This window comes from Podarcis vaucheri (genome assembly GCF_965113315.1).
Source record: "Podarcis vaucheri genome assembly, chromosome: 4".
In the NCBI taxonomy this organism is placed as follows: domain Eukaryota; kingdom Metazoa; phylum Chordata; class Lepidosauria; order Squamata; family Lacertidae; genus Podarcis; species Podarcis vaucheri.
This window is the reverse complement of record NC_138762.1, coordinates 100031056-100047056: the sequence shown is the minus strand read 5'-3', so window position 1 is coordinate 100047056 and position 16001 is coordinate 100031056. Positions and strand designations below refer to the sequence as shown.

The 16001-nt window shown below is 42.1% G+C and overlaps 1 long non-coding RNA gene across 1 annotated transcript; it reads right to left on the bottom strand.

The window, feature by feature from the left end:
- Positions 1 to 5946: 5946 nt before the first annotated feature.
- On the bottom strand, positions 5947 to 14027 carry LOC309531276. The gene is made up of 3 exons (XR_014219189.1): positions 13777 to 14027; positions 12512 to 12623; positions 5947 to 6922 (listed from the first exon to the last, which is right to left on the bottom strand). It is a non-coding gene; the product is annotated as an uncharacterized lncRNA (long non-coding RNA).
- Positions 14028 to 16001: the final 1974 nt, after the last annotated feature.

The window sequence follows — 16001 nt, the reverse complement described above, 5'->3', positions numbered from 1 at the left end:
ATGGAAATCCAATTATATATTCTACATGGCAAAAGGTTAATTTATATCAACTTCATTCATAATCACATTTGTCTGCCCCACTACACCTTGATTGAAAAAGGCTTCATGGTTATTTTATCTCATTTGTGTATATGTTATTATGATGATTTAAATAACTGAATTGTAACAGTGCATCAGGTGGTATAATTGATGATTTTCAGTCACTATATTTGAGTTGGTAGAGTCACACCAACAACAACAGCAGCGGCATCCGAGGCCCGGAGAACATTTGGAACATTTTCCATAATTGTCCCCTATTCTGCAAGCTTTCACAAGCTACTACTGCCTTTAAAAAAGAAGCATATGTTTTTTATGGATTAATTTTCTCTTATCGTCAATCACCTTGGTGGCCTGCTGTCAGACCGGAAGGTGTCATAGAAATAATCTAAATAAATAATACAGCATTGCTAATACTTCTAATTGAGTCTTTTTGTACCATGATAAAGTCTGAAGGCACGTGAGGTAACCCTCTTGTTGACGCTAAGGAGGTCTGGATCTGATTAGTGTCTAGTTGAGTAACTTCCTGAGAACTATATGTACATTCTCCTGAGAAGATAGGCAGGATCGAAATGTAAATATGTACATAAATAAATTTCCCTTGGTTTAGTAATACTGTCCAGTATATGTGATAAAATAGCTTACAGAAATACAGTGGCTACATTTTCCCTATCTGTCCATACTATTTATCGCTATAATTTTACACATTTACATCATATACCATACTTTTCTAGTCCATTTCTCTATCACAGATTTCTTCTTGTTTTTCCATTTCTTTTTTCATTAGCACACTAGCAGTATCAAGCAGATTAGAGAACTGGGCCAAAACAAACAAGATGAACTTTAACAGGGAGAAATGTAAAGTATTGCACTTGGGCAAAAAAAATGAGAGGCACAAATACAAGATGGGGGACACCTGGCTTGAGAGCAGTACATGTGAAAAGGATCTAGGAGTCTTGGTTGACCACAAACTTGACATGAGCCAACAGTGTGACGCGGCAGCTAAAAAAGCCAATGCAATTCTGGGCTGCATCAATAGGAGTATAGCATCTAGATCAAGGGAAGTAATAGTGCCACTGTATTCTGCTCTGGTCAGACCTCACCTGGAGTACTGTGTCCAGTTCTGGGCACCACAATTCAAGAAGGACACTGACAAACTGGAACGTGTCCAGAGGAGGGCAACCAAAATGGTCAAAGGCCTGGAAACGATGCCCTATGAGGAACGGCTAAGGGAGCTGGGCATGTTTAGCCTGGAGAAGAGGAGGTTAAGGGGTGATATGATAGCCATGTTCAAATATATAAAAGGATGTCATATAGAGGAGGGAGAAAGGTTGTTTTCTGCTGCTCCAGAGAAGCGGACACGGAGCAATGGATCCAAACTACAAGAAAGAAGATTCCACCTAAACATTAGGAAGAACTTCCTGACAGTGAGAGCTGTTTGACAGTGGAATTTGCTGCCAAGGAGTGTGGTGGAGTCTCCTGCTTTGGAGGTCTTTAAGCAGAGGCTTGACAACCATATGTCAGGAGTGCTCTGATGGTGTTTCCTGCTTGGCAGGGGGTTGGACTCGATGGCCCTTGTGGTGTATTCCAACTCTATGATTCTATGATTCAAGTGACCCATTGTGCTTGCAATCTTGTGTACACTTATTTTTAAAGTATTAATAGACTGCTTTTCCGGCAGATGAGTTTAAAGGCAGCTTATAGCATTTTTAAAATAAATTTAAAAAATCAGATGAAAACATCAAATAAAAACCAGGAACACAGAGAACAATATTTTATCAAAATAAAATTTGCTTCAGTAAATTTAATTCAGTGGCACTTAGGTGGAATCCTATGCCCAGATCCAACAGGATGAGCAGTTTAATATGCCGTGTATCTCTGGCTCAGCCAGCTTAAAGTCCCCAACCTCAGCTCAGCTGACATTGTGACAGCATAATTTAATAATTCCTGCTCATTTGGGGATCAGCTAGCTGAGCCAAATTGGCAACCCAGCACAGCACTATTTTAAGAGCTTGTTTCCCCTCCCAGGCTTAGGCAGAGCAGCAACCTTGCTTCTGAAAGGCATTTGGGTCTCATGTAACTTTACACTGACTTGACTTAGAGTAGCTAGCTCTATGTCAGCTTCTAGCACATAGAATTGCTCCGCAACTTTCTAGGAAGCATGCTTGGAGCAGGGGCATGTCTCTCTGTGTTGTGTCTTTATCCTGTCACTCATGTAATTCAGCAGAATTATTTATTGCATCAAATGGTCATTTCATTATTAATTTGCATTCATCCTTTCTACATTCCTCTATTAAGGAAGGGTTGCAACTCAGAGAAAGGACAAAACAGACAATCTAAAGCACATTGTCATTTTATGACAACACAAAACAATTAACAAAATCTGAGAATCCATTCCACATATAGTGTTAACAAGAAAACATGCTTAAAAATCAGCAAACAGTAAAACAAAATTACCCCTGTCAATTGCAACAAATTAAATAATGACAAACATCCAAGGAAATGTCTGCAGCAATAGAGTACAGTGGTGCCTTGGTTCTCAAACACTTTGGTTCCCAAACGCCAAAAACCCAGAAGTAAGTGTTCCGGTTTTCGAATGTTTTTCAGAAGCCGAACATCCGATGCAGCTGTTGGCTATTGTTTCTGGGATGCCTGCACCAATCAGAAGCTGCAGCTTTATTTTTGAACATTTCGGAAGTCAAACGGACTTCCGGAATGGATTAAGTTTGGTGCTTTTGTTTTTGTTATTTATTTTGCATATTTGTTTTTGAGGCTTTTTCGGTTCATTTGTTTTTGTGACTGTGTGGAACCCAGCTCAGCTACTGATTGATTGACTGCAGAAATAGATAAAAGCCCCCATCCAAACAATGACTATCATCAGTGCAGGTAAGACAAAATTGTAATTTTAATTTTTATCATCACACAATACTGCCTTATTTATAGTACAGTACATTGAGTATTGCTTTCATTTTATGGATCAATGGTCTCGTTAGATAGCAAAATTCATGTTAAATTGCTATTTTAGGGGTTGTTTTTAAATGTCTGGAATGGCTTAATCCGTTTTGCATTACTTTCTATGGAAAAGTGTGCCTTGGTTTTGGAACGCTTTGGTTTTGGAATGGACTTCCTGAATGGATTAAGTTTGAGAACCAAGGTGCCACTGTATACGTAATTCCAGAGACCCTGAGCAGCCAGTTCATGCCTATCTTATCCCGTCCTGCAATTCAGCACCTGCGAACAGTTGTCTGACTACAAGTCCCATGAGCCCCAGCCAGGATGCCCAATAGTTAGTGAGAAGTGTGGTCCCACGGCATACGTTGCACACTATGTTGTCTACCCCTGGGGTAATTATTATTGCCATATGACAGATGACAGGCTGGGTTTGAGAGACAGGCACTTTCGAGAGTTAATCTCAACAGCTCATGACGTAGCTGAGATGTGAAATGAATTTGTTTCTGAGGACTATTTCTAGGGTTGCTGAGGTCCCAGCCCTTCATGGAAATAGCAACGGAAGGGTATTATGTAAGCACCCACCCATGAAATTCCAGGCACAGTTCCCATGATGGATTCTTATAAAAACATGTTGTGGGAATAGTTCTGCTGAAGGAATTGCATAGCAACGAGCTGGCATCAGAATCTCCACAGGGCTCTGCGATCACTGGCACACCGTTCCCTCCCTGGCACAAGGCCTCAGGAATCCCTCGTGGGAATTGTGGCAGAAATCACTCCGTGGTGGATAAACATGCTGTGGATAATTCTTCAGGAAAAGTTAATAGAGCAATAGTCAGTAGTTAAAAATGCAACAGTGCATAATCTAGGGAACCAAGTTATCCTGACTGAAATAATCCGACACAGAGGGAGGCTTGCGACTGAGTCCTGACTTACACAGTTTCTCCATGATATTGCATTTATCAGGTCTATTTCTTGAGCCAGGGACGCAGGTGGCGCTGTGGGTTAAATCACAGACCCTAGGACTTGCCGATCAGAAGGTCAGCGGTTCGAATCCCCGCGATGGGGTGAGCTTCCGTTGCTCAGTCCCAGCTCCTGCCAACCTAGCAGTTCAAAAGCATGTCAAAGTGCAAGTAGATAAATAGGTACCACTCTGGTGGGAAGGTAAATGGCGTTTCCATGCGCTGCTCTGGTTCACCAGAAGTGTCTTAGTCATGCTAGCCACATGACCCGGAAGCCGTACGCCGGCTCCCTCGGCCAATAAAGCGAGATGAGCGCCGCAACCCTAGAGTCGGCCACAACTGGACCTAATGGTCAGGGGTCCCTTTACCTTTACTTTATTTCTTGAGCCCAGTGGCTCAAGATGACTGGTGGCTTAAGGTGTGAACCAACTCCACTAAAAAGCAGAATAGTTGAGGTGATGTAGTGATATATTACTATTACTATTACTATTACTACTACTACTACTACTACTACTACTACTACTACTACTACCTGTCCTTCACCAGCAGGTCCCAGAGCAAGTTACAGCATTCTGAAATTCAGACTTAAAAACAGTTTAATAACTTACAATAAAAAGCTGTATAATGAAGAAGCCAAATGTGCCTCTGTGGGGAGGGACTTACACAACTTAGAACCACAGAGTTTGAAGGGACCCTGAGGATCATCTAGTCCAATCCCCTGCAACTCAGGGGCTGCCAGAGAATGGGGCTCCCCTGATGCACCACTTCAAACATCTGATGGAGGTGGAACCACCTTTGTTGACCTTAACACCCAGAAATGTCAGTAGGGAAGGAGGCCATCTTTCAGAAATTTGGATCCTATGTCATTTAGGGCTTTATACACTATGAATTCCACTATGAAAGTTCTGCCTGCCCAGTTATATCTGGGATGGCCTGTTCATGCAGGCAAGTTATCATGTTATATTACAGTTTGCTTCTAATGAAGATCATGCATGTTTAAACACGGGTGTAAACGTTGTTGTTAGTGATAATCCAGCAAATTCACAAATACACTCAAACTGATATATTATGAACACATACCCCATGCATAGTCTCTAAATGAAGTCAGTCAGTTATCATTCATTCATTCATTCAACTGCCCTTCATCTGTAGACAGTCTACAGTCTAGGAGAAAGACCACAGGTGTACAGCGGTGCCTCGCAAGACGAAAAGAATCCGTTCTGTGATTCTCTTCGTCTAGCGGTTTTTTCGTCATGCGAAGCAAGACCATTGACGGATTAGCGGATTAGCGCTATTAGCACTATTAGCGGCTTTTAGCGGCTTATTGGCTTATTGGATCAGCTGATAAGCGGTTTAGCGGCTTAGAAAAAGGGGGGGAAGGAAAAAAAACCAGCAGGAATTCGCAAGACATTTTCGTCTTGCGAAGCAAGCCCATAAGAGATTCGTTTTGCGAAGCATCTCCAAAACGGAAAACTCTTTCGTCTAGTGAGTTTTCCGTCTTGCGAGGCATTCGTCTTGCGGGGCACCACTGTACAATGTCTGTTAGGGTTGGCTGTCCAATGCATGCATTATCTGTGGGGCTTGCAGACTGCCTAGAGACTATTAATACAGAGCCTGCACATATTAACTGTGCACGTGTGTGAAACATCTCTGAATAATCTGCATTTGCAGATACTCATTGCTGATTATACATGCCTGCATCACATGCAGCATCTCCCGATGTTATTCAGTTTGTGCACATTCTACCTTCCTGCACATTCCCAAGGGAGGTTGGAAGTGTTCCTGTGGGGGTGAAATGCTTCTGGGAGATGATATATAATGAGTTGAAAAAAATGTTGAACTATACATTTATAAAGAAACCAGAAGCATTTTTATTGGGCATTGTGGGGAGTGACATAAATAGAAAGGAATATAAAAAGAGTAAGCTCTTTTTATATGCAATAACAGCAGCAAGAATATGATTGGCCCAAAAATGGAAGCAAGAAGAGTTACTGACAATTGTAGAATGGAGGATGAAGTTAATGGACTATGCAGAATTAGATAAACTAACAGGAAGGATTCGAAACCGGCGAGACCAGAAATTCACGGAAGACTGGAGTAAATTTACGGACTATTTGAAAAGTAATTGTGAAGAACAGATGACGTTTGTAGGGTTGCAAGAAGTTTTGTGAGGAGTATTATTAGAAGTATTGTAAAAATGGACAAGGGGGAGGATGCTTTGTTAAGAGATGTAAAGGCAATATAAAGTTAAGAAATGCATAAGAAGTGGTTAAAATGGTGGATCATCAGAGGTGCTGATGGAAGTCTAAAAAGATTGTATAAGTGATAAGTTTTGTGGTACATTTTATAATTTATATGTTAAAATTAATAAAAAATATTATAAAAAAGGAAGTGTTCCTGTGGGAGGGAAGGAAGGAAGGAAGGAAGGAAGGAAGGAAGGGGGAGGGAGGGAGGGAGGGAGGGAGGGAGGGAGGAAGGAAGGGTATTATATGAACTTTGTTAACACAATGCAGCCCCTTAAACTATCTGAGGCATTAGCTGGTAACGATTTTAACTGGAAGAATCAATTCAAGGCTGGCTGTACAAATTGCCCTGCAGATTTGCTGTTCGTTGCAGCCGATGATTGGTGGGGTTTTTCTTCTTGTCTTCTGACTGATGCTCAAAATGTGAGCAAGGTGCATGGAGTCTATAAAGCAAGCTTTCCCTGGCTGACTGATGTTGAAAACGTGATGGAATGGATGGGTGGGGGGAATCCCCGCGGGACGTATCTTTTTTAAAAAGAAACCTCGTAAAGTTACCTGCTTGTACATATCAAATGTAGCCTTTAGCTAATTCTGCAGAAAAGTAGCACTCATTTGTTCTGGCTCCCTGACTGCAGTGGTGCCCTTTCTGAGTCAGAACTTGTTTCCCAGCGGTATAGAAGAATTCTCTACGCAGTAAGCACCTGAGATCTGAAAGTGCTGGAGGTGGAAATTCTGCAACAGCAATAAAAGAAAAGCCCAGCAGTTAACGCTCCCACTCATCAGAGAATGCAAACCAGTGCAGCAATCAGAATTCCCACGAGCAAAGCGAGATGAACATCTGCTCCCCTTGCTTTACAGCCTTCATTTTTAAATATAAAATCTCTCTCTTGAGACGGCTTGCAGCATTGCAGAGCTCAATAAATTACATTCCTCTGCGACATTCAAGCCAGTAGACAATGGGCAGCAGAAACACACCCCATCACTTCCACTTGTTGTCACTCTGGGGAGTGTACACAAACACAAAGAGAGAGAGAGAGCTAAAAATTAGCATCTACTATCTTATGTAAATACATACATACATGCCTATCAATAAATCACATTTGTATCCTGCTGGTTTTCTACTGTGGCTTCCAACAGTTCTGTGAGATAGCAACTGGCTCAGTGTCTGCTGGTTTATTTATTGGTTGACTGCATTATTATTATTATTATTATTATTATTATTATTATCATTATCATCATCATCATCAACAACAACAACCTTTATTACAGTCCAGAGACCCAACAAATCGTTACAAAGCAATACACAATTCAGACAGCCTACCTCCAGGTTAAACAAGCATTTCGTTCAGAATATAGGGATCATTGGTTCTTGCAACCACCAACAAAGACTTGCAATATGCTTGCAATATTCAATAAAATAGGCTCCCAGGGCCCGCCCTGACAGATGCCTCATGTTGCACCTGCCTCTCTCGTCTCCCGTGATTTTTCATTCCTACAGGCCACTGCTAATGTTCTAGCATTTTTATTATTAATTTTCATACTACCCTTCCTCTGAAGATCACAGGGTGGTTTACAATTTAAAAAACATAAAAATTCTCAACACAGTAACAAACAAAAGCTATACTAGTTAGGTGCTAGGCGAAAGCATTCCTCTTCTCCTAGCTAAAGGCTTGGGAGAAGAGGAATACTTTTGCCTGGCACCTAAATATAAGTAATGAAGGCACCACCAACATCATTATAAATGACTTGGGTGAAAAAGTGGATGCTCATAAAATTTGCAGATGATGCAAAAACAGGTGGGATGGCTAATACATTAGAGGACAGAAGCAGGACCCATATTATCTTGACAGAATCAAGACCTGGGCCAGAACTAATGAATTTCCACCAGAGCCTGTTTTCACATGCAAGGGAAGTCCCTAAGTGAAGTTTGACACCCATTTGCTACCCTCACTTTTAGCCAGCCAGTTGAAGCTGTTTCCTGGGGTGTGGCCACTGTCACTTGCTGACAGCTTCTAGGAGCCACAGGTGAGAGCTGGGTGCAAGGTGGGGACCAAAGGTGGACAAACTACCCCAGAGCACAGCATGTTGCCCCTCCCCTAACACCCCATACCCCCAAGTATTGAACCAATGCATTCAAATTAGAATAAAAGGGCTTTAGATCAAACATTCAGGAGAACTACATGATGGTGCAAGCTGTTCAACAGTGGAATAGACTGTCTCTGAAGCTGGCGGACTCTCCATCATGAGACGTTTTTAAGTAAAGGCTGAATGACCGGTTATCAGGGTTGCTTCAGTGGTGAATTTCCTGCATTGGGCTAGATGAACTTTGAGGTCCTCTCCAGCTCTATGATTCCATGTCTTTCTCCAGTTCCTGTCCATCACGCTATAATGTTTTGCATTGCTTATGCATGTTATCTCAGTAACTCCTAAAGCAATGCTATAAGGTAGCATGGTGTTCCTTCCCCCATACAGAAGAAGGAGAAGGAGAAGGAGAAGGAGAAGGAGAAGGAGAAGGAGAAGGAGAAGGAGAAGGAGAAGGAGAAGGAGAAGGAGGAGGAGGAGGAGGAGAAGGAGGAGAAGAAGAAGAAGAAGAAGAAGAAGAAGAAGAAGAAGAAGAAGAAGAAGAAGTCACAATCCTGGTCACACTCTTGTCAAGTTCCCAAAATAGAACTGGAGAGGTGTTCATTAATGGAAGAACTCATAAATGCTTTTTTAAAGAAAGGCATAAATGCTTCTTGTGGTTGTCGGTCGTAAACCTAGGCTTGAATTTCTGAGGAAACTCCTCAAGATGTGTGTGGTTCCCTCCCCAATGAAATACAACAAAATGTCCCCAAAATATTTTGGCTGACAACCACTATGACTAGTTCAGTTTCAAAAAAATAATAATAAATAATGAGGATATGGTCTGTGTGGAATGAGATGAATGTTCAATAGTCTGATGCATAGTCTTTTAACAAAATAATTCCCAAACTGTGTGCCAGAGTCATGCTAGCATTCATGAGAGAAATGCAGGAAATGATGAGAGAGTACCTTAAATGGCATCCATTCCTTATTCCCTATAATTCACCTTACGTGGGTGAGTGAGATAAGCTTGCCACCATTTCTGTCCTGGGCAGTATGACTGGTTCATTTACTCACTCTTGATGGAGAGGTACAAAATTATTCACAGAGGAGGCGTCCAGCTATGTCTCTGCATGAATCACTGATCGCCTCTCCCTATACACAAAGAAGTGTGATTCATGCAGAAACACAGAATGGGGTGCTCCCAAGGAGAAATGCTTCTTATGCTAACATACTCTAAAAATAAATATTTTGGGAGAATGATCGAAGTATGCTTCCAATTTTCATGTGGACGCAAAACTTTATTTTCAGAGAAATATGAGCCTCAGCTACCAGATGCTTGGCCAACAGTGTACCAACATTATCTGACAGATAAACTGAGACTGAAATCTTGAAGCCTTGTAAACATTCTTGTAGATGGTTTAAAAGCTCCTAAAATGGATTAGTGCTGTCCATCATCAAATAGATGTTTACATTTTCATACTCAGTGAAATAAATTTGGAGTCCCTTGAGTCAGAGCAAAAATTCTAAATAGATTCTCAGTGAATTATTTCCCCCACATAAACTTCAAATATATCAAGTAAACACCAGTCTGAAGGCACCTATCATTCTTGGGATTGTTTCTTTCTGCTTTGTAATGAAAGCTCCCAAGGGAGAAATTATACTAACTTGGAGCTGCGTGATGACACATTCTCTTCACAGCTACATTTGTCTTGTAACTTAAGCATGTTTCTCTCTCTCTCCTGGCAAGATATATGGAATGGAGAATCTCTTTCACCCTGAAGGACACATTCCCACATGGCCAGCCTTACGGGGTCACATGCCACTGGCTGGAAGAACCAAATAAAAGCAGCCTTGTCAAGAACTGGCATACAGTACACACCCCACCAAACACATACACTCACATGCATACAACACACCAGACCAGGGCCACATTCAGATACACATAGCAATAAGGTGTGTGTGGGAAAACATTTCACCTTCTTTTTTTAAGCTTGAATGCTGGATTATGTGTGATTTTAATGGAAACAATATCCCTTTCTTACCTCTTGAATCTCCACAAAGGTCTTCTACCCACACAGCAATTAGCACAATGGAACAGCCTTTCTTTGCCACCCATAGAGGGATGCTTTCTACCTTAATCATTGTGTGTGTGTGTGTGAATTTCAGTGGGGTTGCAGTGCATGGGGAGGAGAAGATTAATTGCTGTGGGGTTGGTGAGCAGCAAGGAAGTCCCAAAGACTATACCCAGCCTTTGAATCCATGGTCTCCTCACCTCTGTAGTCTGTAGTGATAACATTGCAATCAGTGTTTCCATCAGGTAATGTGGAGCTAAAATTAAAATTTAGATGTACGGGCTCCATCATGTATTTTTGTTTGGGTGCCAAACAAGGTCTGTTGTGTGTCATGGAACTGACGTAGCAAAAAGTATCTTCTGTGCACTTTTATCAAAGGTAAGCAATTAATAGGGGCAGAGGTAGTAAACCTGTCTGGAAGCCTTGCTGCTATGTAATGTAATTGGCTTTCCAGAACAGTTCTTGGACACTTCTGAAATATGTACTCAGAGTGCATACAGTATCTCCTAAATCTTACTTAGAGCCCATAGCCACTTCCAACAAGTCTGTAGCTGCTCTCTAGCTGCAAGTGGGATATCGATCTTCTTTGTAGCTCTTCTTTAAAAATGGACAAGGCACCAAACTCAAACTCCTCCTGTTGGATGACTACAGCTGAAACATAACTAGTTTATAGGTTCAAGGCATTTAGCTTTTACAATCATCCTTGTTGTGCTTTTGGCCCCATTGCTCTGACAGCAGTAGCAGCAAAATAAAAAAATAAAAAGGAGCCATGCCATATGCGTATCAGGAGAGACTTTGGGGCTACCATATGCAATGTCTTTCCATTCTCCCAACACACTCCCACAATAGGCAGAAGGAAGGTGCCAGCCCTGGAGTTGCCCTCCCTGCCATTTGTTGTTGGACAAGCATATGACTGGCAGGTCTTTGTATTTGATGGCTCCTCCAACCTTGCCCGCACACATTGCTCTGTCAACAGATATAGGTATTGGGGTGGCCGGAGAGGTTTCTGCAGCTAAAGCAAAACATCCCACTGCCACCCTCACAATTCGTCCGTCTGAAAGTCTGTTCCGTCTCATTTTCTACTCATATGAAGTCGTTTCAAATAGTACTTACAATTTTCCTCTCTCGCTCGGTCTCTAAGAATTTCCAGCCACTTGGAGTGGCTGTGAAGGAAAGTGTCTGCTGCAGGGATTTGAAACATGTCCTAAAATGTATCTAGAAGTGGTAGTGTGTTACGATGTGCTGTCCTTTCCACAGCCATTGCATGGCAAAGAAAGATGGCTGCTGTCATACACCAAAGAGAGTAGCCACATTTTCCTCATATGTTGTCACTTGAAGGCTACTGGGGTCATTGTATGGGGAAAGCATATCTGCCTCCATCAATATATGGGGACAACCATAGTTTTCTTGTACAATGCACGTGGCAGGAACAGCATGTCTTCATGTGCCACTACTTCCAGGGACATTCAGACACATTTTCAGCTTACACTCTATGCCTAGAATTAATAATAATGATGATAATGATAACGATAACAACAACAACAACAGTAACAATAATAGAAGAAGAAGAAGAAGAAGAAGAAGAAGAAGAAGAAGAAGAAGAAATGGTTTTTAAAGGGGAAGAATGAAGGCAGCCTTCAGACTACCTCCCTCCATTTTGACAAGAGTTAAGGATGGACGAATTCAAAGGGTGGATGGATGTGTCAATCTCAGAACTTTACATTTTTTCCAATCTCAAGTCCAGTTTGCCACATTTACATATCTGTGTTCCTCTTCTTTTAATGTACTCGTGAAAATTCATCAGCATTGTAGTGTGCACTTCTCCCTCGAGGTACATTTCTGTCGCAATTCTGCCAGCTACTCACATGTCTCCTGGTATATACATGCATCTTCATGCATGCTTTCCTATAAGACCTGCATTTCTACACACTTATTTTGGTCGGGAAAGTGCAGCACAAAATTTGCAGAATTGCGTGCATTTCAAAGCATACCTGGATTTGGGTTCACAAACTGTTTCAGGAAGCGTGAATTAGCGAGGTTTAAAGTAACATGCCTAACAGGAGTACAGTTTCTGGAAGGTACCATATTCTGATCTACACTTTATTCCAGGAGCTGCAGATTGGGCAAGTTTACTATGGAATGGGTTGCTGCACAGATTTCTCAAGCATCTATCATACCAACTCACCTCAAAAGTTATTAAAATGACTAATTCTTCAAGGAGCTATTTGAACCTTGTTGCCTGTTGTATGACTCTATAGCGTTTCCATTATCATCTGAGTTAGCTGATTAGCTCATTCCTAGTCACACACAGGCAAAATAACATGGCACAGTATCAACTGAGATTATTGTCAAGGGCCACAGAGATAGAGAAGCCTCTTTCTCATAACCTAACTTGAACTATATGTTCCTTGGTGTTGTGGCAACTATATTTTCCCACAGAGAGCAGAGGGTTTATATATATCTATATCTCAAAACAATAATGTCTGGTTCTGTGCCAGTTGGTCATTCAAGCTTTGCACCAGTTCATCTATTTCTGCTTTAAGAACCGATAATTGCTTTTCAAACATTCCGCTAAGAATAACCTGACCACAATCTAATTTCCAGATGCGACTTTGATTGTGTTTTGCCTCATTGCTGCTTGGCAATGATTAAAATCTATTTCAAAAACAGTCACCTAATTGGATTCCATTGTTGTCCTCCCACCCTGCCCCCTCATTTCCAACAAAGAATCTTCGGAGTCTCCTCCTGATATGAACCAGAAACCTTTGATTTTCAAGTTTGTTGGTATTAGAACAGAGCCTGTGGGAGTTTGAAGTTAAAATGGTATGGAAAGTCCATTGGTTAGATTGGGGAAAAGAAACAGCTGACAGGTGCCTCTTCTAAGGCAAGGTGACATTGTGGGTTTGGGCCGCCATTAAGGACTGTAGACTGGGAGACATGAATCTGAACCATTAGCATGGAGTCCACTGAGATGTTCTCCTGCCCAAGCTCCATTGAAATAAACCTGTGCAAGAACATGGTAACATATGCATAGATTCTATTCATTTCAATGAGGCTGCAACAGAAATGCCTCTGGTTAGAGCTGAGCCAAAGCTTATCACACAGCATATAGCTGAACTATGGAATTAACTTCCACAAGTAGTAGTAATCACTACTAACTTGGATGACTTTAAAACAGGATTGGACAAATGCATGGAGGATCCATGCCTGTCAGGCTTTGGGAAAATGGCTTCCTCCCTTCCTTTGGCCATGGATAAGCAGAACAAAGCGAAAATAGTCTCTTACCAGTTAAAGAGATGTTTAATGTTCACAGCAAAAGAACAAAGACTCCATTCTCGGGGGAAAGGTGCTCCCAATTAAGGTTTCCACCCACTTCCCCCCGAAGCCATCCCTATCACTTCCTCGTCTGGCAACCTGACCTCGCAACCATTTGGCCTTCTGTGTAGCTACCTTATCTGCTCTCCTTGACCTTGGACTGATTGGTTGGACACTTTCCAATGAAAGGGAGTCTGTTAATTCTCTCTCTCTCCGTGTTCATCTTCTCCTACTGTTCCCCACTCAGTTCTGCCCAGCTGTTATCTTCTGAACTATGTCCCTCTGCAAACCACTGCTCCAAATCTATACTGCTCCACTGCTCCTGGGCAGCTTCAGGATCCTGGTCAGGAGCAGGGGGAGGGGGAGGCCCCCATCATTCCTGAACAAAGTAGCTCCTGATCAGCCTGCTCTCTGACAATGGCTATGTTCTAATTCCAATGTTGGAAGCAGAATGCTTTTGATTTCCTGTTGCTGGAAATCACAAGTGGGGAGGTTGGTGTTGTGTTCAGGTCAGTCTTCTGGGCTTCCCACAGGCATCTGGTTGAGATGAGAGCAGGAAGATGGATTAAATGGGTCTTTGGTCTGGTCCAGCTGGGCTCTTCATATGTTCATATCAGAATACAATTTTCCCTGAGATTTGGTCTCTCTTTTTAAAAAAAACATTTTAAACCCGCTCCTCAGCCTAAAAAGAAAGCTCCCAGAGCAGCTTATATACAATCATTTGGAACAACACACTCCCTGCCTGAAGGCTTGCCATCTAAAATACAGTACACAAAAGGAAAAAGGGATGGGGAGAAGAAAAAAGCAAAGTCAGACGCCAATTCTTAAAGTTAAATGGTAGTTATTGCAATGACCAGCTGGGCACAGTTCAGGGGAAGGAGGTCTCCCACAGAGCTGGCCTTTCAGCAGAGTTGATGGAATGAGATTCAATCAATCCCTAGCTGTTTCAGTTCCCATCTCCTGAAAGGCGTAGGCCACTCTGCTGAATTTTCGCCAAATGTTCTCCACCATTGTATGTGTGTATGTGCCACTATTCCTCCCATGTGCCTCACCAGAGAACAAGGCTACAATGCTAGGACTGAGCCTTGTAGAGGGGTGACACCCATTTAAAAGGACTAGGCTGGAGGGGTGGGTGGAGGAAAAAACCACTGTCAATGCTGATAGTGAGTCCCACCTCTGAGCATTAGCTGGGCAATTTATTCTCCTCTTGAAGAAATCTGGAGAAATTATACCCCCAATTTCTCTGTTCAAAAATAGAGTAGAGAATTTGGAGAGACCTTTAACACCCATGTCTAATTCTTGTAGATGGTTCCTCCGAATACAGAGGTGTTTCCACCTCAAGGTGTTTCCAGACAGAGGCTTCATAGTGCAAAGTCGTCAGTCAGATATTGCAAGCAGGTTGTCAGCAACAGTGCTATTGTTTTAAACTGACTTTTACGTGGAAAGGGTTCCTGTGGAAATCTGGATTAAGGGGGTGGGGACATAGGCTGGCATTCTGATGCCAATGACATCAGGTGGATGCAGTGAAAAGTTTGCAGGTATGCGTATGAACATTTGGAATGCACACTGGATGCAAAATCCCAGCAGTTCACTCCCTGGATTCCCTGACTTAAGCAACACATGCAATGTAAATAATATACAAGTAAGAAGCAGCTCTGGCTTTGTTAGGCATTGGAATAATGTGTTGCGCTGTGTGGAAGTGCTAGGTGTGGCCATCGCCTATGCCTTCAATTTTTTAGGGGTATTCCGTTAAAGGAATCTGGCGGTCGTGTATTCCGTCCGATGCCTGCTTGGCGGGAGGCCTTGGCACGACCCTCGGTGACAGCAGGGGTGAGCCTATAGTCGGATCAGCATCGACAGGCTCCACCTACTGGTGAAGAACCCACTTGTTTCGATCCAATGCCTAAGCCAATACCTTTTCAAATGCTGTAACCAATAAAGTTGTGGCCTTTCTCTAGCCCATTAACCTTATATCACGTGTCCTTGTGTCTTCATTTCACTTCACCGGGGTCGGGTCCTCGAACCACAACATCAAATTAATTTTTGAAAAACTAAATAAAATCCTTGACAACTGATCTGTTAGATTTCTCATGATGAATGCTATGTGACGATAGTCAAACATTTGCCATATATATAACATGACCTTGGTAGGACCTCTGAATTTCCTTATTAGGATCAGACTCTAGAACCTTGATACCAAATGCTTTGAAACCAGCAAGTCATGCAGTCACGTTGGCATGGGGGAGAGTGTTAATGCGAATATAATGAAAGGCACGCTTATTTTAATAAAAAGGAAAGTATCCCTGTCAGCTTTGGTTAATCAAGGCTTGGTCTATCTGTTGAGATGGTTATTGTGTCAT